Source organism: Gopherus flavomarginatus, chromosome 10, assembly GCF_025201925.1.
Source record: "Gopherus flavomarginatus isolate rGopFla2 chromosome 10, rGopFla2.mat.asm, whole genome shotgun sequence".
Taxonomy (NCBI): Eukaryota; Metazoa; Chordata; order Testudines; family Testudinidae; genus Gopherus; species Gopherus flavomarginatus.
In genome coordinates this window covers 56,386,981-56,414,045 of record NC_066626.1, presented here as the reverse complement: position 1 = coordinate 56,414,045, position 27,065 = coordinate 56,386,981, and the positions used below count along the sequence as shown (strand labels likewise).

The 27,065-nt window shown below is 42.1% G+C and overlaps 1 protein-coding gene across 1 annotated transcript in view; it reads left to right on the top strand.

The window, feature by feature from the left end:
• The window catches only part of EPC2 (enhancer of polycomb homolog 2), a 114,454-nt gene that overhangs the window by 5,196 nt on the left and 82,193 nt on the right, over nucleotides 1-27,065 (top strand). The gene's annotated exons all lie outside the window — the stretch shown is intronic.

Sequence of the window (27,065 nt, the reverse complement as noted above, 5' to 3'; positions counted from 1 at the left end):
AGGTGAACAAGTTTTCTCCCTCCTCCTGATGACACCCTTTTAGATACCTGAAAACTGCTATCATGGCCCCTCTCAGTCTTCTCTTTTCCAAACTAAACAAACCCAATTCTTTCAGCCTTCCTTCATAGGTCATGTTCTCAAGATCTTTAATCATTCTCGTTGCTCTTCTCTGGACCCTCTCCAGTTTCTCCACATCTTTCTTGAAATGCGGTGCCGAGAACTGGACACAATACTCCAGTTGAGGCCTAACCAGCGCAGAGTAAAGCGGAAGAATGACTTCTCGTGTCTTGTTTACAACACACCTGTTAATGCATCCCAGAATCATGTTTGCTTTTTTTGCAACAGTATCACACTGTTGACTCGTATTAAGCTTGTGGTCCACTATGACCCCTAGATCTTTCTGCCATACTCCTTCCTAGACAGTCTCTTCCCATTCTGTATGTGTGAAGCTGATTGTTCCTTCCTAAGTGGAGCACTTTGCATTTATCTTTATTGAACTTCGTCCTGTTTACCTCAGACCATTTCTCCAATTTGTTCAGATCATTTTGAATTTTGACCCTGTCCTCCAAAGCAGTTGCAATCCCTCCCAGTTTGGTATCGTCCGCAAACTTAATAAGTGTGCTTTCTATGCCAACATCTAAATCGTTGATGAAGATATTGAACAGAGCCAGTCCCAAAACAGACCCCTGCGGAACCCCACTTGTTATACCTTTCCAGCAGGATTGGGAGCCATTAATAACTACTTTCTGAGTACGGTTATCCAGCCAGTTATGCACCCACCTTGTAGTAGCCCCATCTAAATTGTACTTTCCTAGTTTATCTATAAGAATATCATGCGAGACCGTATCAAATGCCTTACTAAAGTCTAGGTATATCACATCCACCGCTTCTCCCTTATCCACAAGGCTCGTTATCCTATCAAAGAATGCTATCAGATTAGTTTGACACGATTTGTTCTTTACAAATCCATGCTGGCTATTCCCTATCATCTTACCACCTTCCAAGTGTTTGCAGATGATTTCTTTAATTACTTGCTCCATTATCTTCCCTGGCACAGAAGTTAAACTAACTGGTCTGTAGTTTCCTGGGTTGTTTTTATTTCCCTTTTTATAGATGGGCACTATATTTGCCCCCTTCCAGTCTTCTGGAATCTCCCCCGTCTCCCATGATTTCCCAAAGATAATAGCTAGAGGCTCAGATACCTCCTCTATTAACTCCTTGAGTATTCTAGGATGCATTTCATCAGGCCCTGGTGACTTGCAGGCATCTAACTTTTCTAAGTGATTTTTTACTTACTCTTTTTTTATTTTATCTTCTAAACCTACCCTCTTCCCGTAAGGATTCACTATATTGGACATTCCTTCAGACTTCTCAGTGAAGACCGAAACAAAGAAGTCATTAAGCATCTCTGCCATTTCCAAGTCTCCCGTTACTGTTTCCCACTCCTCACTGAGCAGTGGGCCTACCCTGTCCTTGGTCTTCCTCTTGCTTCTAACGTATTGATAAAAAGTCGTCTTGTTTCCCTTTATTCCCATAGCTAGTTTGAGCTCATTTTGTGCCTTTGCCTTTCTAATCTTGCCTCTGCATTCCTGTGTTATTTGCCTATATTCGTCCTTTGTAATCTGACCTAGTTTCCATTTTTTATATGACGCCTTTTTATTTTGTAGGTTACGCAAGATCTCGTGGTTAAGCCAAGGTGGTCTTTTGCCACATTTTCTATCTTTCCTAACCATCGGAATAGCTTGCTTTTGGGCCCTGAATAGCGTCCCTTTGAAAAACTGCCGACTCTCCTCAGTTGTTTTTCCCCTCAGTCTTGATTCCCATGGGACCTTACCTATCAGCTCTCTGAGCTTACCAAAATCCGCCTTCCTGAAATCCCTTGTCTCTATTTTGCTGTACTCCCTTCTACCTTTCCTTAGAATTGTAAACTCTGTGATTTCATGATCACTTTCACCCAAGCTTCCTTCTACTTTCAAATTCTCAACGAGTTCCTCCCTATTTGTTAAAATCAAGTCTAGAACAGCTTCCCCCCTAGTAGCTTTTTCAACTTTCTGAAATAAAAAGTTGTCTGCAATGCAGTCCAGGAACTTATTGGATAGTCTGTGCCCCGCGGTGTTATTTTCCCAGCATATATCTGGATAGTTGAAGTCCCCCATCACCACCAAATCTTGGGCTTTGGATGATTTTGTTAGTTGTTTGAAAAAAGCCTCATCCACCTCTTCCACCTGATTAGGTGGCCTGTAGTAGACTACCAGCACGACATCACCCGTGTTTTTTACCCCTTTTAGCCTAACCCAGAGACTCTCAACACTTCCATCTCCTATGTCTATCTCCACTTCCGGATGATGAGTTTGGGGTGTGGAAGGGGCTCAGAGCTGGGGCAGAGGGTTGAGGTGCGGGGGTGAGCACTGCAGGGTTGTGCTGGGAATGAGGAGCTCTGGGTTTGGGGAGGGAAGTGATTGGGGTGTGGGAGGGGGTCAGGGATGGGGGTGCAGTTTCTGGAGTGGGGCTGGGGATGAGCAGTTTGGGGTGCAGGAGGGGATCTGGGGTTTGGGGGGGTCTCAGGGCTGGGGCAGAGGTTTGGGGTTCGGGGTTGGGTGCGGACTTACCTCCAGTGACTCCCGGGCAGCAATGCAGCTGGGGTGTGGAGGCAGGCTTCCCACCTGTCCTGGCATTGCAGACCATGGTGCACCTGAAGGGGCCAGCAGCAGGTCTGGCTCCTCGGCAGAGGTGCACAAAGGGCTCTGTACAGCTCTCGCCTCCAAGCACTGCCCCCTCCCTCCAGCTCCCATTGGCCAATTCCTGGCCAATGGGAGTGCAGAGCTGGTGCTCATGGTGGGGGCAGTGCATGGTGCCCTGTGGCCCTCTGCCTAGAAGCTGGATCCACTGCTGGCTGCTTCCGGGGCACAGAATGGTGTCGGAACAAATAGGCACTAACGTCCCGGTTGGTGGTGCTGACCACAGTGATCTAGTGCCTTACATGCCATGACCCAGTACTGGGTCACGACCTGAACTTTGAAAAACGCTGGTCTAGAATGCTTTCATTTTGCACAAATTACACTCCTTTCTTAATTCTGAACTTTTTTGTTATTACAAGCAACAGTGAAGACTACTATAACCAAAAAAGATGTAGAAAAATATTTTTCCTCTTGTTTCTTTGGTATTTGACAGTAATCCCTGTATAGACATTTCCACTTGTCTCTCCATCTTTTTATTTATTTATATAATTAGATCCCAATCCTAGACACACATAAGGGTCCACCTGAGGTAGAGTTCCACTGAAGTGAGTGTTGTTCTCTGTAGATTCAGTTGCAGGATCAGAGCCAATAGTAATTTTTCCTCTTTTGTTTGTGTGGGTTTTTCATACGGTGGTGGTGAAAGCATATAACCACCAGCGTTGGTGGTTCAAAGTCAGCATTAAACTACTTTTTTAACTCATGTTTTGAAATTGACTAGATTTCCATTTGACAGCAGTGCTTTAATGAATGGCATTGACAGGTTCTAAAGATAGTTGTACCTGTTCCTTTTGGGAATGTTTCCCAAACTTTTGAAAACTGAATCCCTCATCAGGAAAATGAAAACAGTCATGCCTTGCTCCCTTTAACACCTGCATATGTTGTTAAAGTCATTGTCGTTAGGTTAATTTATACATGATACCTGCTTGCTCTTCACAACCCTTCATCCCACTTTGGGAAATAGTAGTGTTAAAGTAGTATCCTATTATGGCGATTATTTTCTTATGTGCTTTGATCAGTGAAATAGTCAACAATACTAAAACTTAAAGTATCCTCACTGGCACCATTAGAGCTAATTTTCAGGCTCTCTGCAAATTCAGCAAATATTTCTGCCTCTAGTATGCTCACTTTTCATTTTGAAGTTTAGGTTTTTTGTACCCATAACAGGTATAGGGCCTTCCCCCCCCCCCTTTTTTTACAATAAAGCTGAAACTCTGGAGATATAGCTCCCCCAGGTGTCCTTTTGTGCATTTCCAGGAATGCATGTTCCACGTTTAGGGAAACACTGCTTTATGTGATGCAAGGGTAGTGACCACAACATGAGGCCTTCAAGGCTGAGATTCCATCTTTACACTGTGGAAAAACTAGATGAGTGCTATATTATATTTTGGTAAATGCCTTCAAAACATATGAGCATCATGTGTGAATAAGACTAGGTTACACAACTGTATGATCACTTCATAAGAACGACCATAATGGGTCAGCCCAAAGGTCCATCTAGCCGAGTATCCTGTCTTCCAACAGTGACCAATGCCAGGTGCCCAAGAGGGAATGAACAGAACAAGTAATCATCCAGTGATCCATCCCCTGTTGCCCATTCCCAGCTTCTGGCAAACGCAGGCTAGGAACATCATCCTGGCTAATAGCTATTGATGGATCTATTTTCCAGGAACTTATCTAGTTCTTTTTTGAACGCTGTTATAGTCTAGGCCTTCACAACATCCTCTGACAAGGAGTTCCGCAGGTTGACTGCATTGTGTGAAAAAATACTTCCTTTGGTTGTTTGTTTTAAACCTGCTGCCTATTAATTTCATTTGATGACCCCTAGTTTCTGTGTTGTTAGAAGGAGTAAATAACATTTCCTTATTTACTTTCTTCACACCAGTCATGATTTTATAGACCTCTATCATATTCCCCCTCTTAGTCATCTCTTTGTTTATGACACCAAGTTCCATATTTGTTTGGGACTGTGTTGACTTATATGATTTGAGGCAAGTCACTTAATGCCTCTTTTCCTCCATTTCTGCATTTGTAAAATGGGGATGCTGATACTTAACAGCTGTGTTGTGAGGCTTAATTAATGTTTGGAAAACACTTCGATATTTTTGTATGAAAGTTGCTATGTAAGTGTAAATTATTCAATGTCTTTATAACAACAAAACTATATCTTATCAAGAGTTGCTTCTTGTATACAAGAGTTGGTACTCATACTTGAACATAATGTGTATGTACTTTTTTGTTTATATGAAATTATGATATCCTAACCATATGTAGGATCTCTTCCTCCCTTCCCCACCCTTTGCTCTTTCAATACTGAACTGAAGGAAACATTTCATAGTTGTTTGGCTTATATCATATGTAGTGTTCAGTCTTCTGGATTTTAATAAGGAATGCTGTATATTTAGGGACTTTTTAAATGTGGTAGAAGCTGAAGAAAGTCTCTACATAGTTTACTTTTGGCAGTCCTCTTTCTAGATGTTTATTGTTTATGTATGTGTTATTTAGGAATAAGACCAGCTTTCTGTTTTAAAGCTCTGAAAATCTGTGTGGTTGCTTGGTTTGACTTGAAATTTGGTGTTCCAGATGAGGGTGCAGAGTTCTGTTAGTGATCCAAATTTTGGATCATTTGACCATGTGGTTCCCAAGATAGGGCACCTGCTCAGAGCTGGAGGGCAAACCAAGGCTCATATCATTGAACCAGGGTCTCAAATGCTTGTGTTACCCCAACAGAGTGCACAGTACCCTCAAGTCCTTGGGGGGATATCAGATTAAAACATTATTTAAAAAAAAAATCTGCTTCAGTGAGATGCTCTAAGATCATATGCCTGTTTGCATGCCTAATAGATTATTCTGAGTACATGTCTACCTCGATATAATGCCGTCCTCGGAGCCAAAAAATCTTACCTTGTTATAGGTGAAACCGTGTTATATCGAACTTGCTTTGATCTGCTGGAGCATGCAGTCCCACCCACCCCCGGAGCCGCTGCTTTACTGCGTTATATCCAAATTTCGTGTTATATCGGGTTGCGTTATATCGGGGTGGAGGTGTATATGCAGCGAGAGAGGCTAACTCCTCTGGAGAACTACTTCTGTATCACAGGACTGATGTGGCTCTGAGGGCATGTAACGGTCTGAGAATCTGCACACTAGCCCAGGCACCGTTAATTCAAATTCAGTGTAGGGCAGAAATCTGAGGTAAATATTCGGATGCTGTTGCAACTATTTTTTGAGAAGAAAATAAGTTACATAAACAAATGCAGGGAGGGGAGGGTATTGGGACAGAAGACTAGTTGGAACCATGGGAGTAGAGGAAGCATGGTTGGAGGATTAGGGGAGTGGGAGGGGATTGGAGGGACACTGGGAAGGGAGACATGAAGGTTAGTGGCGGGGGGGGGGGGGTTGCAGAAGAATGCTGCAGGGGTGCTTGTCAGCCTCACATTCATATCCCGTGTGTGCAATGATCTGGGGAGCCACAGCCAATGTACAAGGGTATAGCCTCCCTTCCTTGTCCCCCGTCAGGAGAGCCTCAAGAGAGCCATATGTGAGCCTGGAAGCAGTTTGCTTATCTGGGGCTACGTGAGTCCCACATCTTAACCCCTGGGGTTGTCTGGGGGCATGTTTATCCTACAAATTTTGTCAGCATTAAGCTGTCACAGGTAGCATATCGCTTGTGTGTATGCATACGTGACTCCTTACTTCAGTGCTGTGCGTACTCACTAGAAGCACTGGTTGCGATGCACAGCATGCAACTGCCTGTCCAGTTCACTGTCATTTAGGAAGTTTTGGCAATGTGTGGTGAGGCAGAAACAAGTCATGCAGAGGTAACTGGGACTTCAGGGTCAAGTTCCCATTGTGCAGATTTCTGCACCACATAATGCCACCTCTATCCCAAAATTTTTGCACCTACTTTGAAATTCCCACAAACCTGAGTGGAACTTGTTGCTGTTTGCCATCTCTGGCAGAAGCATGGAGCCTGCAGAGCTCTGCACTATTGTCATGAGCATTGCACGGGATGCACAATTCACTGGTTTTTACAGAGCCCCATGGAACATGATAGCTTTCTTTGCTATGGTAATAAACCTTGTGTATGGGGGGAAGCATTAGTTGTGGTGTAGCTTGACTTTAGTAAGGCTTTTGATACTGTCTTACATGACCGTCTCTTAAACAAACTAGGAAAATACAACCTAGATACACTTATTATGAGATGGGTGCATAACTGTTTGGAAAATCATTCACAGAGAATAGTTATCCATGGTTCACAGTCATGCTAGAAGGGCATATCTCATGGGGTCCCACAGGAATCAGTTCTGGGTTCAGTTCTATTCAATATCTTCATCAGTGATTTAGATAATGGCATAGAGAGAACATTTACAAAGTTTGTGAATGATACCAAGCTGGGAGGGATTGCAAGTGCTCTGGAGGATAGGATTAAAATTTAAAATGATCTGGACAAACTGGAGAAATGGTCTGAAGTAAATAGGATGAAATTCAGTAAGGTCAGATGCAAAGTACTCCACTTAGGAAGGAACTATCAGTTACATACTGAAATGACTGCCTAGGAAAGAGTACTGCAGAAAGGGATCCTGGGGTCATAGTGGATCACAAACTAAATATGAGTCAATGATGTAACACTGTTGCAAAAAAACCCCAAAATCCTTCTGGGATGTATTAGTAGGAGTGCTGTTAGCAGGACATGAGAAATAATTTTTCTGCTCTGTTCTGCGCTGATTAAGCCTCAACTGGAGTACTGTGTCCAGTTCTGGGTGCCATATTTCAGGAAAGATGTTGGCAAATTGGAGAAATTCCAGAGAAGAGCAACAAAAGGATTAAAGGTCTAGAACGTATGACTCATGAGGGAAGATTGAAAAAATTGCGTTTCTTTACCTTGAAGAAGACTGAGAGCAGACATAATAAGTTTTCAAGTACGTGAAAGGTGGTACCAGGAGAAAGGAAAAAAGCTGCTGTTCTTAACTTCTGAGGATAGGACAAGAAGCAATGAGCTTAAATTGAACTAAGAGCAGTTTAGGTTGGACATTAGGAAAAGCTTCCTAACTGTCAGGGTGATTAAGCACTGAAATAAAATTGCCTAGGGACATTGTGGAATCTCCATCACTGGCTATTTTTAAGAGCATGTTAGACAAACATCTATCAGAGTTGGTCTAGATCATATTTAGTGCTGCCATGAGTACAGGAAACTGGATTAGATGATCTTTTGACATCCAGTCCTACGATTCTATGGTTGTGAGACTATTTCCTGGAGGTCAAATTGCTGTGAGTCAGAGTGAGAACCAATTCAAGGTGGTGGTGGTGGTGGTGATGGTGGTTGTTGGCGTTCATGAAGCAGATGCAGATGTGGAGCACCACTTCTGGGCCTGAGAAACAAGCACTGACTGGTTGGATTGCATTTTAATACAGGCATAGGAGGATGAGCAGTGTCTGCAGAACTTTCAGATGTTCAAGGCCTCATTCCTGTATCTGTGTTCCATGCTTGGCTTAGCCTTCCAGCACAGGAACACCAAACTCAGAGTCACGCTTATAGTGGAGAAGCGAGTGGTGATCGCACTACAGAAGCTTCTAATACCAGATTGCTGCTGATCAGTGGGAAATCATTTTGGAGTTGTCATGGAAGCATGTAGGACCATTAATTGTCTCCTCTTATTCAGGACTGTGACTCTTGGCAGTTTTCAAGACACAATGGATATATTTGCATCAGTGGAGTTCCTGAACTGTGATGGAGCAAGAGATGGCAAACATGTACGTGTTTTGGCACTAAACCACTCTGTCAGAGAATACATCAACAGAAAGGGCTATTTTTCTACGCTTATGCAAGCGCTGGTGGATTACTGGGGACATTTCACCATCATCTGTAAGGGAAGATGCATGACACTTGCATCTTTAAGAGCACAGGACTATTCAGAAAGATACAAATAGGGACTTCCTTTCCTAACCAACAGATTACCATTGATAATGTCGAAATGCCGATAGTGATTGTGGGGGGACCCAGCCTGCCCCTTACTTCCCTGGCTTGTGAAGCTGAACACAGGTCACCTTGGCAGCACCAAGGAAAGATTTAGCTACCGACTCAGCAGGTGCAGAATGACAGTTGAATGTGCTTTTGGTAGATTGGAGGGGTACTGACGTTGTTTACTCACCAGACTGGATCTCAGTGAGAAAAATATCCGGAATGGTTTTAGTGATTGATGTGTCCTGCATAAGATCTGTGAAGCAAAGGATGGAAAATTGCTGCCGTGTTTGAGGGCAGAGGTGTAGCAGCTGTCTTTTCAGTTTGAACAGCCACATATAAGGGCTATCAGAGGAGCTCAGTGTGATGCTATATGGTTCAGGGAGGCTTTGGAAGAGCACTTTAACAGCGAGCCACAGTAATGCGTTGTGGCATACTGTACCCTGGCCCTACAGTTTGGGGGCTGTTAGGAATTGTGAGCACATCTATGAATATAACACTGACAATGCATCTATTAATTTTTTAGCCCTTGCTGTAAATCTTCGATTATTACACTGTTAATCAATGATCCTAAGAGTTGTGTCAAAGTGTACACTAACAAGTAAGTGGGTGCGTGTCAGCAGGCATTCTGCAGTATATGTTGGGAATTAATAAAGATTAATTATCTTCCAAATAATAGAGTTTGAGTAACAAAAACACTTCAAAAAATTCTGTGCAAATTAAAAGCAAATACATGAAAACCTAAACATATTTATGGAAAGGAGCTTAAAGAGCATTCATTTCCATTTTAGCTGCACATACAGTGACCTGTGTTGATGTATGTGAAGCTGTGGTTTTCCTTAATGTTCCCTGAGGTGGAATGGTAATGGTAGAGATTTGGCCCCTGATGCCATGTGGAATGTTTTGGGGCTTATGTAGGGAGGTGCTATACTGGAGTTCTCCATGAACTGCAAGATAGGCGAGCTGCGGATTGTTGAACTTGTAGGTCCATAAGAGCCTGCAGCATATGTGTTTGCTGCTGGAGAAGCCCCATTATATCCTGGTGCATCTCTCTCTTTGTCTGCTTTTTCCTTCTCCGTACAGTCTGCAGTATTCATCCTCCAAGCGCTCTGATTCAGCAGTGTCTTGCAGGACCTCGCTGAATATATCATCCGGAGTTCTTTTCTTCCACCACCTCATCTGGCTCAGATGTTCTGTGAGTGTGGAGGGGGAACCCCTCAAGGCAGCAATGGTAGTAGCTACAGATAAAACAGAGGTTACAGTGTCAGTATAGTCACAATGGAAGGCAAAAATAAAGATTCAGAACTCCCTTTGCTTAGAAGTTCATAGAATGTCAGGGTTGGAAGGGACCTCCAGGAGGTCAGCTAATCCAACCCCCTGCTCAAAGCAGGACCAATCCCCAGACAGATTTTTGCCCCAGATCCCTAAATGGCCCCCTCAAGGATTGAATTCACAACCCTAGGTTTAGCAGGCCAGTGCTCAAACCACTGAGCTATCCCCTAAAGTTTTAAACAAGACAGGTTTATTGACTCTCTTGTTTCGGAGGCATGGTGCCATTCATAGCTCCAGGCAGGTGAGTATGGCCCACCAGGGGTGAGGGAAATGAGGAGGGAATTGCTTAGTTGCATGAAGCCATGAGTACAGGGCAGTGGCACTGAATACAGGCACAATTTTCCACAGGCAGTGGTGACATTTTATTTATGAGGCTAACAGAGGCATAGAGAACACAGCAGCTGCTGGAGTCCCAAAGCTTTCCGGGCATGTAAATCCGGAAAATAAATGGTTAAGATACATGTTACCCCCTGTGTGGGATGTGGGAGTGGGCCAGAGTGGGTAGGGGAGTGGATAGACAGGGTAAACCTGGCTGAAGCAGCAGCAGCAGCATTCCCAGCTGGAGGTGGGAGTGAGGGCCTAGCTCAGTGAACAGCTAGGGCTACATAACCAAGGTATCGTGCAACCTAGTAAGCTGCTGCCTGTGGTATGTGAACACAGCAGCATAGGGTAGGAGACAGCAAGGACCAACTTCTTACATTTAGTGCTTCTCTATGGTGCCAACTAATGGCTTAATGGAAAGGGGAGGGAGAGCTGGAAATGTTGTCAGGAGGGGCTTTATGTTGTAGGGGCGTAGAGAAGGAAAGTGACACAACAATCTTCTCTCATACGATTAAAGTTACTGTAACATCCATCTAATAAAACTACCATCATTTTGGGACATAGACCATGGGTGAGATTTCTCTCACTGGCAATGTTAGCAGCTACCCATTTCAAAGCATGACTATCATCCACATACTGCTATAACAAAATGTATTGGAGGGGTAGGAGCACTGAGGAATCACATAGACGCCAGGAAAGACCACTGGTCTGGGACTGTTCTTAGGTCTGCCATGGCCTGATGGTTGACCCTAGGCGAGTCATTTCTCTTCTCAGTGCCTCAGTTTTTCATCTCTAAAATGGAGACCGTGATGTAAAAATCATTTGAAATTTACTAATCTTAAAAAACAAAACAAAACAAAACTAGCTTTCTTGATTATTGCTGCAAACCTAGGTGAGAACTACAACTGCCTGAGTGACCATTAATTCCTACCCACAAACATTTCTGTTTAAAAAAGCTAGGAAATTAAATGCAAAAAAAAAAAAATTAGTTAAGGCAGAGTTAAGATTGCACTGTGATAGTTTGTACTTCTGAAAACCAGGAAATACAGAGTTAATATAAACATCCAGGAAGTCTTAATTCTACCCTCTTTGAGCGATGCTCCATGGTTCCCATCACACACACACACACACACACACACACACACACACACACACACACACACACACACACACACACACACACACACACTCTCACATTCTCCCTTTTCACTGTAATGGACAGGTGCTACCCGCACTTCCCTACTCTCAAACACCGAAGCTGCTCCCCCAACCGAATACCATAGTTGTAAAATTTAACAGCCACTTCATACCCTTGTACAACCTGAACATGCACATAGAATACTGTCTAAATCTATACTTTCCCCTACCCATTATTAAATTTACAGATTGTTCTCATGTCCCTCCACAATACTGACAATAGCCATGGCAAAAGGACCCCAGTGCCCTCCTACTAACATGATTTACACAATTTTGTATTGAAATGATGCAGACTGGAACCTCCAGGTACTGCTGCACCTCTTTCCTTTATGACACAAGTCAGGTGAGGTAATATCTTCTGCTGGATTATCTTTCTCTGGTAACAGGCATGGTGGGGACTCAGACCCAGATCACCTTATACAGATGTTCCCCGGGTTACGCAAGCCCGCACTTATGGAAAAATTGTCGGGTATATGTCCCTGACTTACTTAAAATTTGACTTATGCAAGGTGTTCTGGAACGGAAGGCTTGTGTAAGTCGGGGACCATCTGTATCATAATCACAGCTCTTCTAAGCTGCTCTTATGTATTCCTCCACCATTCAGTACAGCTATACCTAACACAGTGAATGCAGCTGGAGTGCATGCAGATAATTCCTAGTGGCTATTCCCAGCTGCAGGGGGGTCAGAAAATATGTGGGCATTTATCTTAACACCGTATTTTCTAGTTTTCACAAGTTTTGAGTTTTTCACTACTTTCTGTTTTGGAAGGACATGTGATCTTGCTGGGCAACCTTAACTGTGTAATAGCAAATTTTTTTTCCATTTAGTTTGTATATACAGTGTTCTGAAATTGCTTGTGTTGCTGAAGCCTGGCAAATGCTAGCCAGCGTAACGCTGCTTTGTACATTGACTTTTAAAATTTATTTGGTAATGACAATCCTTCACAGGATTTTGAATTCCAGTTTTGTCTTTTTGTAAAAGCTTTCTCCACTCCTTCCCCACCCCTCCATACTCTCACAAGGAGGGAGGTTTTATTTTATTGCGTCTTGTTCTCCTCCCAAGCACATAGCATTTATCCTCTTTTCCCAGACCTCAATCCTGTTATCAACAACCATTCTCGTCTTCCACTTGCAGAGCATCTTCACAGCAGAAGAAATGACCCTTCAATTCACTTGTGCATTATGATTTCCTGTTGGTACTGGCATTGTAGGCTTAAATAGATAGAATCACATAAACCTAACTGCTGGTATTGTCAGGAAAGTGCTGTTGAACGAGAACACGGGCTTAACTCAAGCTGAGGGTTAATTCTATGGTGAAAGTTTAAGAAACTATTTGAAAATCTAATTCTCTGTGCCCAGTTTAAATCCTTACCTCAGTACACTGGAGCTTCCCAAACATATGTACTAAAGCTTCCTTGTCTTTTTAATCTTAATGAAACCATGGAAAGAGATTCCTCAGACAAGTTGACTTTTAAGGGGGAGAAGCGGGGATCGTATAGTGCCGAATCTTGTGCTCCTGTTGCTTCACAAAATTTAAAATGGTATTCAGTGCACGTATTTTAATTATTTAATTTGTAAAGACCATATTATATTGTTATTGAGGGCTGTAACCAAAAATATAGTACTCATATTCAGCAGCATTGGTATAAAGTTGAGTACAAAGTCAGCAATTCCAGGGTAAAAATCTTGGGTTAAATTCTTCCTTCACTTACACGGGTGCAAGTCCCCTTGAAATCTGTGGGAATATGTAATGAATGCATATACACTGACAGGATGCCTAACCATGTAAAATAAAAAGAGAGACAGCTTCATTATATCTGCCCTTTTCCTATATCTGCTTTTGCCAGAAGTAAGCTGACGAGAGCTGGCAGAGAGTGAAAGAGATTTAGGCTTCTGGAGCATAAATAGCTCTCTGTTTTAAACTGCCTGTCTAAAATATAATAAAGGTGGATATAATAGGTCATCTGATAGAGTCATCTGCTATTAAAGAAATCCAAAAATTGAAGAGGAAAGAGGACTATCTTCCCCAGTTAACAAAAGTTGCGTCTCTGTGAGGGCAGAATTGTGCTGCTTGTGATTAAGGAACTAACTGTTCTTTTGGCTCAAATTTGGCATACTTCATACAACGTCTAGCCCATCTTTCTACTACTATAGAATTTCCCCCAGCAGTGTGTTTTCTAGTGTTCTATCACTGTTGACAATCATTAGGATTTCTACCTTGAGAGGCTATTTTCCAGTTTGCTAAATATAGTTCTTGAAAGTTTTTCATGATGAACAGCAAATTTTTCGTCCCTTAACTTTCTCATTATGCCCATCTAAATGTTCATGTTTATGTTGGTCAAATATTAATTATGTTCTCTTGCTCCCTCCTGCTCCAGTCATGCCATGAGCATATATGTCCTCTTCTCTTCATTTTTCCTTATAATTCAGTTCCTTCAGCTTCTTATCAGTTTTACTACTTCTCTTTGAAGTCCCTCCAATTTCTCTTTCTGGCTATTTGATTCCTGTAATTCAGCACAGTACTCCACATGTGGTTGTACCAAAGCCACAAAGAGAGGGACTACTGTCTCTCTGCTTTGTAAATGCCTCTGTATGATGAATTTGCTGTCACATTGTTTTGCAGACTCATGTTTTTAATTTGGTGTCCATTGTTGCTAGAGCCCTACCAAATTCATGGCCACAAAAAACATGTCATGGACCATGAAATCTGATGCCTGTCCCCTCCTGAAGAAATCTGGACTTTTGTGTGCTTTTACCTTATACTATATAGATTTCACGAGAGAGACTAGCATTTCTCAAATTGGGGGTCCTGATCCAAAAGGCAGTTGCAGGAGGGGTCACAAGGTTATTTTAGGGAGTTGCAGTATTGCTGCCTTTACTTCTGTGCTGCCTTTAGAGGCAGGTGGCTGTTGGCTGGGCGCCCATCTCTGAAAGTAGCACTGGTGCCAGCAGTAGCACAGAAGTACGGATAGCAATGCCTCCATCCCCCTCCCCCCACAATAACCTTGCAACCCCCTCACAACTTCTTTTTGGGTCAGGACCTCTACAATTACAACACTGTGAAATTTCAGATTTAAATAGCTGAAATCATGAAATTTGCTATTTTAAAAATCCTATGACCATGAAATTGTCCAAAATGGACCATGACTTTAGTAGGGCCCTAATTATCACTCCTATTGCTTCTTCACATTTGCTACTGAGAATACAGCTTTTTCTTCATTCTGCTGGATTTCTGTGTTTTGAATGGTTATTCTCTGGTGGCAAATCCTCAGCTGGTGTAAATAGTCACAGCTATGTTGAAGCTAATGGCCCTGAGGGCATGTTTACACTAACACTTTTGTCATTATAACTTATGTCACTCAGGGGTGTAGGAAAATACACCTCTCTTAGTGACAAAAATTATACTGACAGAAATACCTGTGTGGACAGCCGTACTGGCGGGAGTGCTATTCCACCTATATAGCTACTGCCACTTGTGGTTTAATTATGGCATTGAGAGAGCTCTCTCCCATTGGCAAAGAGTATGTTTCTTCTCTTTTGTCCCCATCTTGTCTCTCTTTCTCCCCTTGTCCCGCCTCCAAAAAAAAATAAAAGGCAGACACAAGAGCAGAGGTGAAAGTAAGCTGGTACGGGCTGGTACGGAGGACTGGTAAGAAAAAGAGACTGAGGGACGGAGAGAGAAGCCTGTTCCTTGCATAAGAATAGTTTAAACTCATCTGTTCCCTGATGGTTCAGCCCCCAGGGCTAGGTTTCTGGCATCCTTGTTAATTTCACTCACAGTAGCTGGGGGGAAGGAGTCGAGGGGAGGGTGTGTTTGACCATGGCAGGGGTAGTCCTTTTCTAAATACAAGCATTTGGCTGCACAGCTTAAATCCAGAGCTAATAAAAGCGGGTGGAAGGGGAAAACTCACTGTCACATTGGTTTCCCGGCTCCTCCAGCCAGGCTGCAGACAAGGCTCTGTATTCCTCCCTCCCCCGCCAGCAGGGGTTCTCCTCTAGGCTCTAGCTTACAGTAGGGACACTGGCTGAGATGCCTGCTGCTGCTGCCTGCAAAAGAACAGTTTAAACTCAGCTGTTCCCTGTGCAGTTCAGTGCCCAGAGTTAGAAGCCGTTTCTGGCATCCTTGTTAATTTCACTCCCAGTTGTTGTTGGGTGTGTGTGACCATGGCAGGGGCAGTTCTTTTCTGCCCCCAGGATGAGGGGATCTCCTAAACACAATCAAAATCAGGAACCTTTTCCAAGTTCAAATCTATCCCATTCCCTCCCCAGCAGAGGATCATGGTTGTGATGTCCAAACTGCTTGCAGATCCTCTTTGAAATGTTACCGTTTTAAAAAAAACAGCACAAAAAATATGGAGAACATGGTGAAAAGATGTGTCATGATGATTAGGGTTTATTTTGGGCAAAGCAATTTTGCTAAAGCAACTAAATATTCACAGGGAAAGCAAATAGCCCCCATAGACAAAACCACAAAGGGATTGGAGGGGAAAACTGAATATTCAGGGAAATTGTTGTGCCTCCTTTGAAAGAAATAGTAGTTTTCATTCCAATCCACCCTCTTTATATATTGATTTAAACATCTGAAATGTCCTGAGATTGCACCCAATGTCCTAAGATCTCTTTTTGTTTTGTCCTGCCTGCGGAGTGCAGAGGCTGAAATTGACAAAATTTTCTCTAAATATCTTGTATATTTCATGAAGGTTATTCCAGTTGTCCTTCATTCACTCCTGACTTCTCTCCCTCCCTCCCTTCCTCCCTGGCTGGCTGGCTGGCTGGCTGTGGTTTTTGCCTTGGTAACTTACTCCTTGGCAAACTCAGCCCAGCTTCACCTGCTGGCTCTCTGCAGGCAGCAGCCCACAGCGGCCGGTTACTGGGGTCGCTGCTGGTCGGTGGCAAGCTGCAGCTGCATTGTTTGTGACACATTTCATACACATACATACAGTCAGAGGTGAAAGTAAGCCAGTCCGGTTTGGTCCGGCATACCGGCAAGAGCCAGTACGCTGTGCTGGACCACATCGACTTCCATGGTGGAGATTGAAAGGGGTCTGGGCTGCCCGCAGCCACAGGCAGCCCTGAGCCCTTTAAATCTCGGCCGCGGCTGAGATTTAAAGGACTCAGAGCTCCCCGTTGCTGCGGGCAGCCCAGAGCCCTTTAAATCCTGGCCACGGCTCTGGCGGTTGGGCTGGGGCCAGGATTTAAAGGGCTCCAGGCTTTCTTCAGCAGCTGGAGTTCTGGGCCCTTTAAATCCCTGCCCCAGCCCAGCAAAGCTCAGGGTTCCCCCTGGCGGCCAGAGCCCCAAGCCCTTTAATTTGCCCCTAAGCCCCAGGGGGCTCCCAGCCACCTCTGCAGCTGGGAGCCCCTGGTTGATTTAAAGGATCTGGGTCTCCTAGCCACAGCTGGTTCCCCAGGACCTTTAAATCTTGAGAGGCCTCGCCTCTTCTGGATGAGGCCACGCCCCCTCAGGACTGCAGCAGTACCGGTAAGTCCTGTAAGTTACTTTCACCCCTGCACAAGAGTGTAGATTATTGTGGTTGGCTGATACATTTTCCCAAGGAATCTTGCAATTTTAAATGAAGTGTAATACATTGGGCATATACCCTTAGTGCCAAAGGTTTTTCTAAATCTTTATCCTCTGTTAGTAGCATTCATCTCCTTGCCTGCTCCTGCAGTGAATGGCTGAACAGCCAGTAGCTTTGTTACATACACAGTGAGTGGATTGGAGTGGCATAGCTTATTCTAACACTCCTCTGCCACTGTACTGTTGATGTTCTGCTGAGTTATGCAACAGAATGGCATAGCTCATGCTGCCATTGACAAAATATTTCTTCCCTTTAGCCATTCTCTAGCAGTAAAAATAGGACTGAAGGGAAAAAAAGGTTGCCCCAAATGCCTAGCTCTTTTGATTCTCCTGAGGTTGTGGTTCTTCTGTGTGGCCAAGACCACTTTTTCCGGTACCCTCTAGATCAGTGGATCTCAAAAGCTGGTCCACCGCCTGTTCAGGGAAAGCCCCTCGTGGGCTGGGCAGGTTTGTTTACCTGCCGCGTCCGCAGGTTCGGCCAATCGCGGCTCTCATTGGCTGTGGTTTGTCGCTCCAGGCCAATGGGGGCTGCGGGATGTGCTGGCTGTCTTTCCCGCAGCCCTCATTTTCCTGGAGCGGCGAACCGCGGCCAATAGGAGCTGTGATTGGCCGAACCTGTGGACTTTTTTTTGGCTCCCGAGGACAGCGTTCGTTGTAGGGTAGAGGTGTATTACCTTTTAAAGGATCAAATATCAAGAAGGGACCTCAATCCCTTAAAATCCTAGGGGAAATTTTTTTCCTAGGTCCCTTGAAAAACATTAGTTATATTTATGATACTTTAATGCACGAAAACACTTGCCTTTCAAAAAACAAACCAAGTCATTAAACTTTAAGATTATCCCCCCCCACCCAAGGTATTTAGCTATTAAGAGAGAACTTTAAAGCATGCTTCCTGTCCTATATCTGACTTTCTTATTTCAGTCAGTTCTCTCTGTTGGAATTCTAAGGGAGACCAAATCTCTTGGGGTGGAGAATCCTAGCTAGTAGTTCACTTGGGCCAGTGCAGAGGGTCTGTACGGTGCTGATGGAAATACTATAGTTATGCTCTTTCCACACAGAGAATTCCGACAGGTCTTCTGTAAAACATGAAGTGATAGATACTTTTAGGGTGGGAAAATAATGCAGGCACGGGAAGTATGTTCTTTCCAAAAGAGAGAATTTGTCTACATAAAGTAGGGGAGCACAAAACAAGGCCTTCCTAAGAGAAACTGTCATATCCTGCTGGACAGAGAGGAATCCAGTCTCCACTGTAGCCTTTCATATTGTAAAAAAAAAAATATCAGCCTAATAGCAAACTGGCCGAGTAGATGAATGTAGTCACAAGGCACTTATTCAGTGCTATTACAGAATGGATGGACTAACCACAGGAGAAAACAAAAGGAGTTCCTTCTCTTTTCTTTTCTTTTTTTTGAAGACCAGAAATGCGATTTACTAAAATTGACTTTTCTACAGTTGTCAAATAGATTCGTGTTTGCATCTTGGAAATCTGTAAGAAAGCAAATTGGCCTAGCCCTGAAACGATTGAAGACCGCTTGACCAGGGTTGTCATTGCATTCCATAACTGTTAGGGATCTTGTTAATGTTGTGCAGAGGTGTTACTGCAGTGTTCTACACACTTTCTTTAAAATCTGTGGTTGAGATTTTTAGAGTTGACAAGGGAATTTGACACAACACCCATTAAAATTGAATTGGAGTTGTGAATCTAAGTCCCTAGATCAGGTTTGAAAATCTTAACCTATAACTTTAATGTCCTAAATTCAGTAGATGTAGTGTTCACACAGAAGGACATCCAGGCTTTAGTGTAGTAACCTTTTTTATGGATTCTCTCTTTCTCCTTCTCTTAATTTTGTTTTGGTTTGGAAATAGAGCAGACTACTGCTCACCTCTGGGTGGACCTGGAAGAGATTTCATCTGATTAGATAAATCTGTCTTGGAATTCTCTGTAGAGTTTTGAGGAAGTACTGTGGTGAGCTGTGAGGCCTTGTCTACACTACCACTTTACAGCGCTGCAACTTTCTCCCTTAGGGGTGTGAAAAAACACTCCCCTGAGCACTGCAAGTTTCAGTACTGTAAAGTAGCAGTTTAAACAAGGCCTTTCAGCACTGGTAGCTATATCCTCGTGGGGGTGGTTTTTTTCAGCACTGGGAGAGCTTTCCCAGCGCCAGTGCCACAACTACACAGCCACGTTAAAGTGCTGCTGCGGCAGCACTTTCTCATTGCTAGTGAAGACATACCACAGAAAAGCTAATTTCTTACCTGCTAAAATTTCTTGGGTCTGTAAAATACCCTTTCAGGATAATTTCAACATTCCTATAATAATTTTTACCTTTAAATTACTCGTATATAATTAACTCCTGTTCAACCGTTTTTATGTGCCAATTAATTATTTATAGGATGAATAGATAACAGAATATCCTTATTTAACCTGTCTTCACTTTTTGATGATAGTTGTTGTAATAGTTGTTCTTGCCTACCTTTCCTCTCAATGTGAAGATTATATCAAATTAGATCTCTTACTCTTCCATTGCAATTTATTTTTTAGAAAAGTCTGCATGTGTACCATCAATATTTCTATTTTAGTAACTATAAAGTGAATGACCCTGAGCTGTATTTGTAATCTTCCGTCAGTGTTGTGACTGTATTTTAATGCTATGAATTAAATCTACACTAATTTCTTAATTGAATGTTTACATATATATTTAACTCTCACATAGGAAAATTGTGATTCATTTGAGTATTACAAAATATGCTTAAACTGCAAGAATAATTTGTATTAAACTCAGCTATTTTTGATTTGAACATTGTTTTTGTTTTTAACATTAAAGTGATAAATCACATTTGTCTGAATTTTTTGAGACATTAGAAATGGGGAAAAAAGTCTCTACCTTTTAGTTTCTTTCTTTGTTCATTTGGCAGCACTTGAATTTTCAGTTTCACTGTTTTGTCTTAATAGTAGTTCAGTTAGTTGTTTGTATGGGCCTTTCATACACCAACAGGGGAGATAAATACTTTGTAAAAATATGATATTCTGATTTGTAAAACCACAAAAAATAGTATATTGCATAAGATTTCCGAAAACTACTTAGTCTTGGAATGTCCAAGACTACTTTTAACTCCTTTTGAAAACTGATCATATTTCACGTTTGCTGTATCCCTTTTTGTAGATCGAGTCTCATATGAAAGTCTTTTTAATATAGCAAACAGAATTTCAATTGTAGGAATTAACATTTAGCTTGTATAGATTTTTTTTTCATGAAGTTTTGAATCTTTAGAAGATTTTGATAGCCTGTTGCTTAGTCTGTGACCCTTGAAATAAAGAACAGTTGTTTCAGAAAATCACAGTATGTTTCAGTACTGGTTTTTTGGTTATAGTTGAGAATTCATGTTTGTTTATTTTCATTAAGACTAGAGTAATGCCTGAAATCCTTAATTACCTCTCAGTTTTTATAAACTCTCTTTGTATATTTTATTTCTTATTTGTAGTATTTCTTAAGACTGTGAAGAAAATGTGATTTTTTTATTTCCATTATTAAATAAAATATAGAAATATTTCTAGAGCAAAAGGTTTCCTGAATTTCAATGTTATATGCCTTCCCTTTCAAACAGATCAAATTTCTCTATCCCTTCATCAATCAGTACACTTTTATTCCTTACTTCCTATACAAATTGGGTTACTTACCTTATTTTCAAAAAGTTTTTTTTTAAAATGTAAGTGATTTAATCCCTGGTATGGCACTTCTAAGATAGCTTGAGGCTTGTTGCCTATAAGGATTTCAGAGCACTTTATTCAGCATCTATTTTGTAGTCCTTTTAATAGAACTTTATAGTTACTTTAGATAAAATGTCAAATTGAAAAAGCAACAGGAATTCCTTTGCATGATAAAGTTTGACCACGGATGTCCTTGCACATTTGTATTGCACAGATTGAGCAAGTCTTTGACACCGTGGAGTATGTTTACTGAAAAAAGATGCAAGAGAATTTAACTAAATGTATTAGAACAAAATCTCAGAGGAAAAGTTGCCAAATCTAATTTAATCTAATAAAGTATGAAATGTTAGGATAGGAAGTTAAGTGCAGGAGGGAAAAGCAAGTGCCTTGGGAATAACTAGAAATCCAGTTAAGGTCTGAATAGAAATTTACATGTCAGTCAAACAAGTGGTTTCTGGAAGCTGTGCTAGGCCATAAAATGGGATGTTGGTGCTATTACCACCTTGCAATAAGATCCTTGTTACTTCACAGTGCAGGAGAGAGAGTAATGGCTGCATTGGTGGTGTTAGTACATCAAGAAAGTTGTAATCTTGGATTACAGAGGAAGTGGACTCAATCGGAATAAGATCAGCGCATGGAATCCTTGAAAACTAGGGTTTCTTAAGGTGCCTGTTACTATAATTCAAACCCTGAATCTGATTGTGTGTGGTCATCCTATCATCCCAGGCCTACTTCAAAGCTGTGTGTGCAATAAGAAACTCCCAAGGTCATAGATTCTCCATAAAGAGTAATTTAATACCTTTGCTACTTCATCAAGCATTTCGGACTAGGCACTAGGTTACATAGGGTGCCAATCTGGGAGAAGAACTAGACAGTTTATCTTTACTATCCAATCTTCTACTTCTCAAACTTCAGTGAAATTTTTAATGTAGTTTGACAGTGATGATCCCCTGTATTGATCTTCTCACTTGATCCTGATTTGATATTGATGCATGTTGCAATCCATATAAATTAAAACAAAAAGTCCTCTCTAAGTATGTTTAGGGAAACAGGAGTTATAACAGCCGGGTAAGGAGAGAGATACATTCTTCAGGGTGTGCTGACAGTTAAAATAGTGGTCTGGACAAAGAAGATTTTGAAGAAGTAAAATAAGGGTATGTCCTGCAGGAATCGTAGTTTCAGTGGCCTATCTGAGGACAAGGAATGGCAGAAAAAAACTTGGTATTTTCCCACCTCAGTTGTAGATCAGTCTTCTGGTCCACTTGATGTGTTGTATTGATATCAATTAGGGACTACTATAGGGCTGTTCGACAGGTAGCAAGAAATCTAGAAATGAACTGAATGATATAATTTTCTTAGTTATATTGCTCAAAATAGCATTGTTCGTCTTTATTTTTAAAAAGAGACTTACATGATGAAGTGTTAGACATTCACAAGATGTAATAATTTCAGAAAAACACACCAGATATTTAAATGTACACTCTTTGGTCTGAGCTGCAGCATTGCACTTAAGTCTTGGGAGCCTGATTAATCGATTCATTTTGACTTTATTTCTGTTGGAGATGCCTAGTGCTCCTCTACTAGAGTTTGTGAAGTATGTAGTTTTGCCATTGCAGTTTGTTTTAGTAGTGGATACTTCCTTCCCATTGCTGAAATAACTTGAATTAAAAATAAAATATTTATTAAATAAATGTGCATGTTTTGAAATATCCATTGTTTCAACAAGTAAAGGCAGATGAATGAAAACTGATTTTTGCAGCATTAAAAAAAGAGAAACCTTTATTCCCTTTGGTTGTTTAGAGAGTTTACCAAATATAAACCAGTGCGGCATACTTTTCTTGCATCTGCCAACCTGTATCAAATGAAATTTAAAAGAATAAAATGCTTCTTCGTAGTTGTGTAATTGTCATTTTCACAGTGTCGCTTCTTGGTGAAATTATGAGCACAAGAGACGGACATTGGAGTTATTCGTGGGAGGGTAGACCACCCAAACCTCAGATGCTGGGAAGGGAAGAGAGTAATAGGGGATTTTTTCCATATACCCCTTCTTCCAATAGCCAGGAGTGTGAGGGAATAGATAGAATAGAGAATCTGAACTTGTTACAACAAAGCAGTGGTGGAGGCAGAGAGATGAAAAATTTCCTTATAGCAGCAAGAGAGAATTTGGCTTCAAGTTTATCATAATCCTGTTAGCCTGATGTGAAAGATGAAGCCCCCAAGAAGGTTCCATGGCAGGACGGTAGTATGTCATCCTCTCCATTCCCAGCAGCTGCAAATCTGGTGTGTGGGAACTGTTCATCTGGTATTTTCTCTGGGTCTTGCTAGTGGGGTTCACCACGTACCTTTTATTGCTAGGAGGTTTAATCTCTGATTAGTAGGTTTCATACATTTTTCCAGCCTTGGTTGCATAAAAAATTGTTGAAGCAAAGTTACACTGCAAATATAATTGTATATTATGTTTTCTAGCAGCTTTCTTTCTTTGTCTCATGGATTATAGTGTGAACGTTTTACAAAATCCACTGAAGGAGAAAAATCACAATTATCCTATTGCTAATCCACAGGTGTGGTTGGATTTACACCAAAATAACTAGAAAGATGTATGGATGCTAAAGAATTCTGATAACCTAATGAAGGGATAGTGTAATTCATACTTCCTGTGACTTGGGTTTGGTTATTCTGTCTCCAGTAGGGTAAGAATACAAAGTATAATGAATACTGTTGCATATTTGAGGAACTGGAGTTCCACAAATATTCTGTATGTTCTTCTGTGGGGAAATATGTGCCTGTTACTTTTGCCTATTATAGTATTCTAAAAAAACCCCTAAAAACAGAAGCAGGTAACAAACGAACAACATAACGGCCATACTGGGTCAGACCAATGGTCCATCTAGCCCAGTAACCTGTCTTCCAACAGTGGCCAGTGCCACGTGCCCCAGAGAGAATGAACAGAGCATGGCAATTATCGAATGATCCAACCACTGTCGTCTAGTCCTGACATCTAGTAGTCAGTGTCTTAGGGACAGCCAGCGCATGGGATTGCATCCCTGACCATCTTGGCTAATAGCCATTGATGGACCTTTACTCCATGAATTTACCTAATTCTTTTTAGAACCCACTTATAATTTTGGCCTTCACAAACTCCCCTGGCAACAAATTCCACATGCTGACTGTGTGGTGTGTGAAGAAGTACTTCCAAAGGCACAAAATGAGCTCAAACTAGCTATGGGAATAAAGGGAAACAAGAAGACTTTTTATCAATATGTTAGAAGCAAGAGGAAGACCAAGCACAGGGTAGGCCCACTGCTCAGTGAAGGAGAAAAAGTAACAGGAAACTTGAAAATGGCAGAGATGCTTAATGACTTCTTTGTTTCGGTCTTCACTGAGAAGTCTGAAGGAATGTCTAACATAGTGAATGCTTATGGGAAGGGGGTAGGTTTAGAAGATAAGATAAAAAAAGAGCAAGTTAAAAATCACTTAGAAAAGTTAGATGCCTGCAAGTCACCAGAGCCTGATGAAATGCATCCAAGAATACTCAGAGTTAATAGTGGAGGTATCTGAGCCTCTAGCTATTATCTTTGGAAAGTCATGGGAGACGTGAGAGATTCCAGAAGACTAGAAAAGGGCAAGTATAGTGCCCATCTATAAAAAGGGAAATAAAAACAACCTAGGAAACTACAGACCAGTTAGTTTAACTTTCTATGCAAGGGAAGATAATGGAGCAAGTAATTAAAGAAGTCATCTGCAAACACTTCTAAGGTAGTAAGGTGATAGGGAATAGCCAGCATGGATTTGTAAAGAACAAATCGTGTCAAACCAATCTGATAGCTTTCTTTGATAGGATAACGAGTCTTGTGGATAAGGGAGAAGCGGTGGATGTGGTATACCTAGACTTTAGTAAGGCATTTGTTACGGTCTCGCATGATATCCTTATCGATAAACTAGACAAATACAATTTAGATGGGGCTACTATAAGGTGGGTTCATAACTGGCTGGATAACCGTATTCAGAGAGTAGTTATTAATGGCTCCCAATCCTGCTGAAAAGGTATAACAAGTGGGGTACCGCAGGGGTCTGTTTTGGGACTGGCTCTGTTCAATATCTTCATCAACGACTTAGATGATGGCATAGAAAGTATGCTTATTAAGTTTGCGGACGATACAAACTGGGAGGGATTGCAACTGCTTTGGAGGACAGGGTCAAAATTCAAAATGATCTGAACAAATTGGAGAAATGGTCTGAGGTAAACTGGATGAAGTTCAATAAAGACAAATGCAAAAGCTCCACTTAGGGCTTGGCTACACTGGAGAGTTGCAGCGCTGTGGGTGGGTTTACAGCGCTGCAACTTACTCACCATCCACACTTGCAAGCCACATACAGTACTGCATCTCCCTGGCTGCAGTGCTGGCTGTACTCCTGCTCTGCCTGGGGTATAAGGATTGCAGCGCTGGTGATGCAGCGCTGCTCCGCAAGTGTGGCCACCAAAAGCGCTGTAATTGGCCTCCGAGGTATTCGGAGGTATCCCAGAATGCCTGTTCAGCCACTCTGCTGTTTTGTTGTGAACTCCGGGCTCCTGGAGCTGCTTATCTAAAAAACAAACACAGCTTGTTTGTTCGAGCAGAGGCAGGCAGGGGGATTCCTTTGGAATGTTCACAGTTTGCTTGAGGAGAGAAGCAACACGGGGGGGGGGAGGAGTCCGTTTTGGAGCATCTGCTTATCTGGTCTGAAGGCTATTTGCATTTAGTGAATAAGAGGGGTGGGGGAAGCGGTCCAAACTTTTAAAATGATTGAAGGTTGGTGCTGTGTATCTTCCAGTCCTTACAACTTGCAAGGCAGGGAGCTGACACAGTATCAGCTCCAAAAATCCACTCTCTCTGTCTCCCCCACGCTCCCTGTCACACTCCATCCCACCCCTCTCTTTTGAAAAGCATGTTGCAGCCACTTGAACGCTGGGATAGCTGCCCATAATGCACCACTCCCAACAGCGCTGCAAATGTGGCCACACTGCAGCGCTGGTAGCTGTCAGTGTGGCCACACTGCAGCGCTTTCCCTGCACAACTGTACAAAGACAGCTGTAACTCCCAGCGCTGTACAGCTGTAAGTGTAGCCATACCCTTAGGAAGGAACAATCAGTTTCACACATACAGAATGGGAAGAGACTGTCTAGGAAGGAGTATGGCAGAAAGAGATCTAATGGTCGTAGTGGACCACAAGCTAAATATGAGTCAACAGTGTGATACTGTTGCAAAAAAAGCAAACGTGATTCTGGGGTGCATTAACAGGTGTGTTGTAAACAAGACACGAGAAGTCATTCTTCCGCTCTACTCTGCTCTGGTTAGGCCTCAACTGGAGTATTGTGTCCAGTTCTGGGCACCGCATTTCAAGAAGGATGTGGAGAAATTGGAGAGGGTCCAGAGAAGAGCAACAAGAATGATTAAAGATCTTGAGAACATGACCTATGAAGGAAGGCTGAAAGAATTGGGTTTGTTTAGTTTGGAAAAGAGAAGACTGAGAGGGGCCATGATAGCAGTTTTCAGGTATCTAAAAGGGTGTCATCAGGAGGAGGGAGAAAACTTGTTCACCTTAGCCTCTAATGATAGAACAAGAAGCAATGGGCTTAAACTGCAGCAAGGGAGATTTAGGTTGGACATTAGGAAAAAGTTCCTAACTGTCAGGGTAGTTAAACACTGGAATAAATTGGCTAGGGAGGTTGTGGAATCTCCATCTCTGGAGATATTTAAGAGTAGGTTAGATAAATGTCTGTCGGGGATGGTCTAGACAGTACTTGGTCCTGCCATGAGGGCAGGGGACTGGACTCGATGACCTCTCGAGGTCCCTTCCAGTCCTAGAGTCTATGAATCTTTTGTTTGTTTTTAAATCTGCTGCCTATTAATTTCATTAGGTGACCCCTGGTTCTTGTGTTATATGAAAGGATAAATAACACTTCCTTATTCACTTTCTCCACACCATTCATGATTTTATAGACCTCTGTCATATCTCCCCCTTAGTCTCTTTCCAAGCTTAATGGTCCTAGTCTTTTTAATCTTTCCTTATATGGAAGCTGTTCCATACCCTTAATCATTTTTTGTTGCCCTCTCTCCATTCTGAAAACTGGCTGGTGCATCAATCTTAAATAAAAACATGGTGGTATTTTGCATTTGGCAGTGGATTAAGTTCATTCATGATCTTGATTTGAACCATGGGCTTCCCATACTATAAAGAATTAATGTGCAT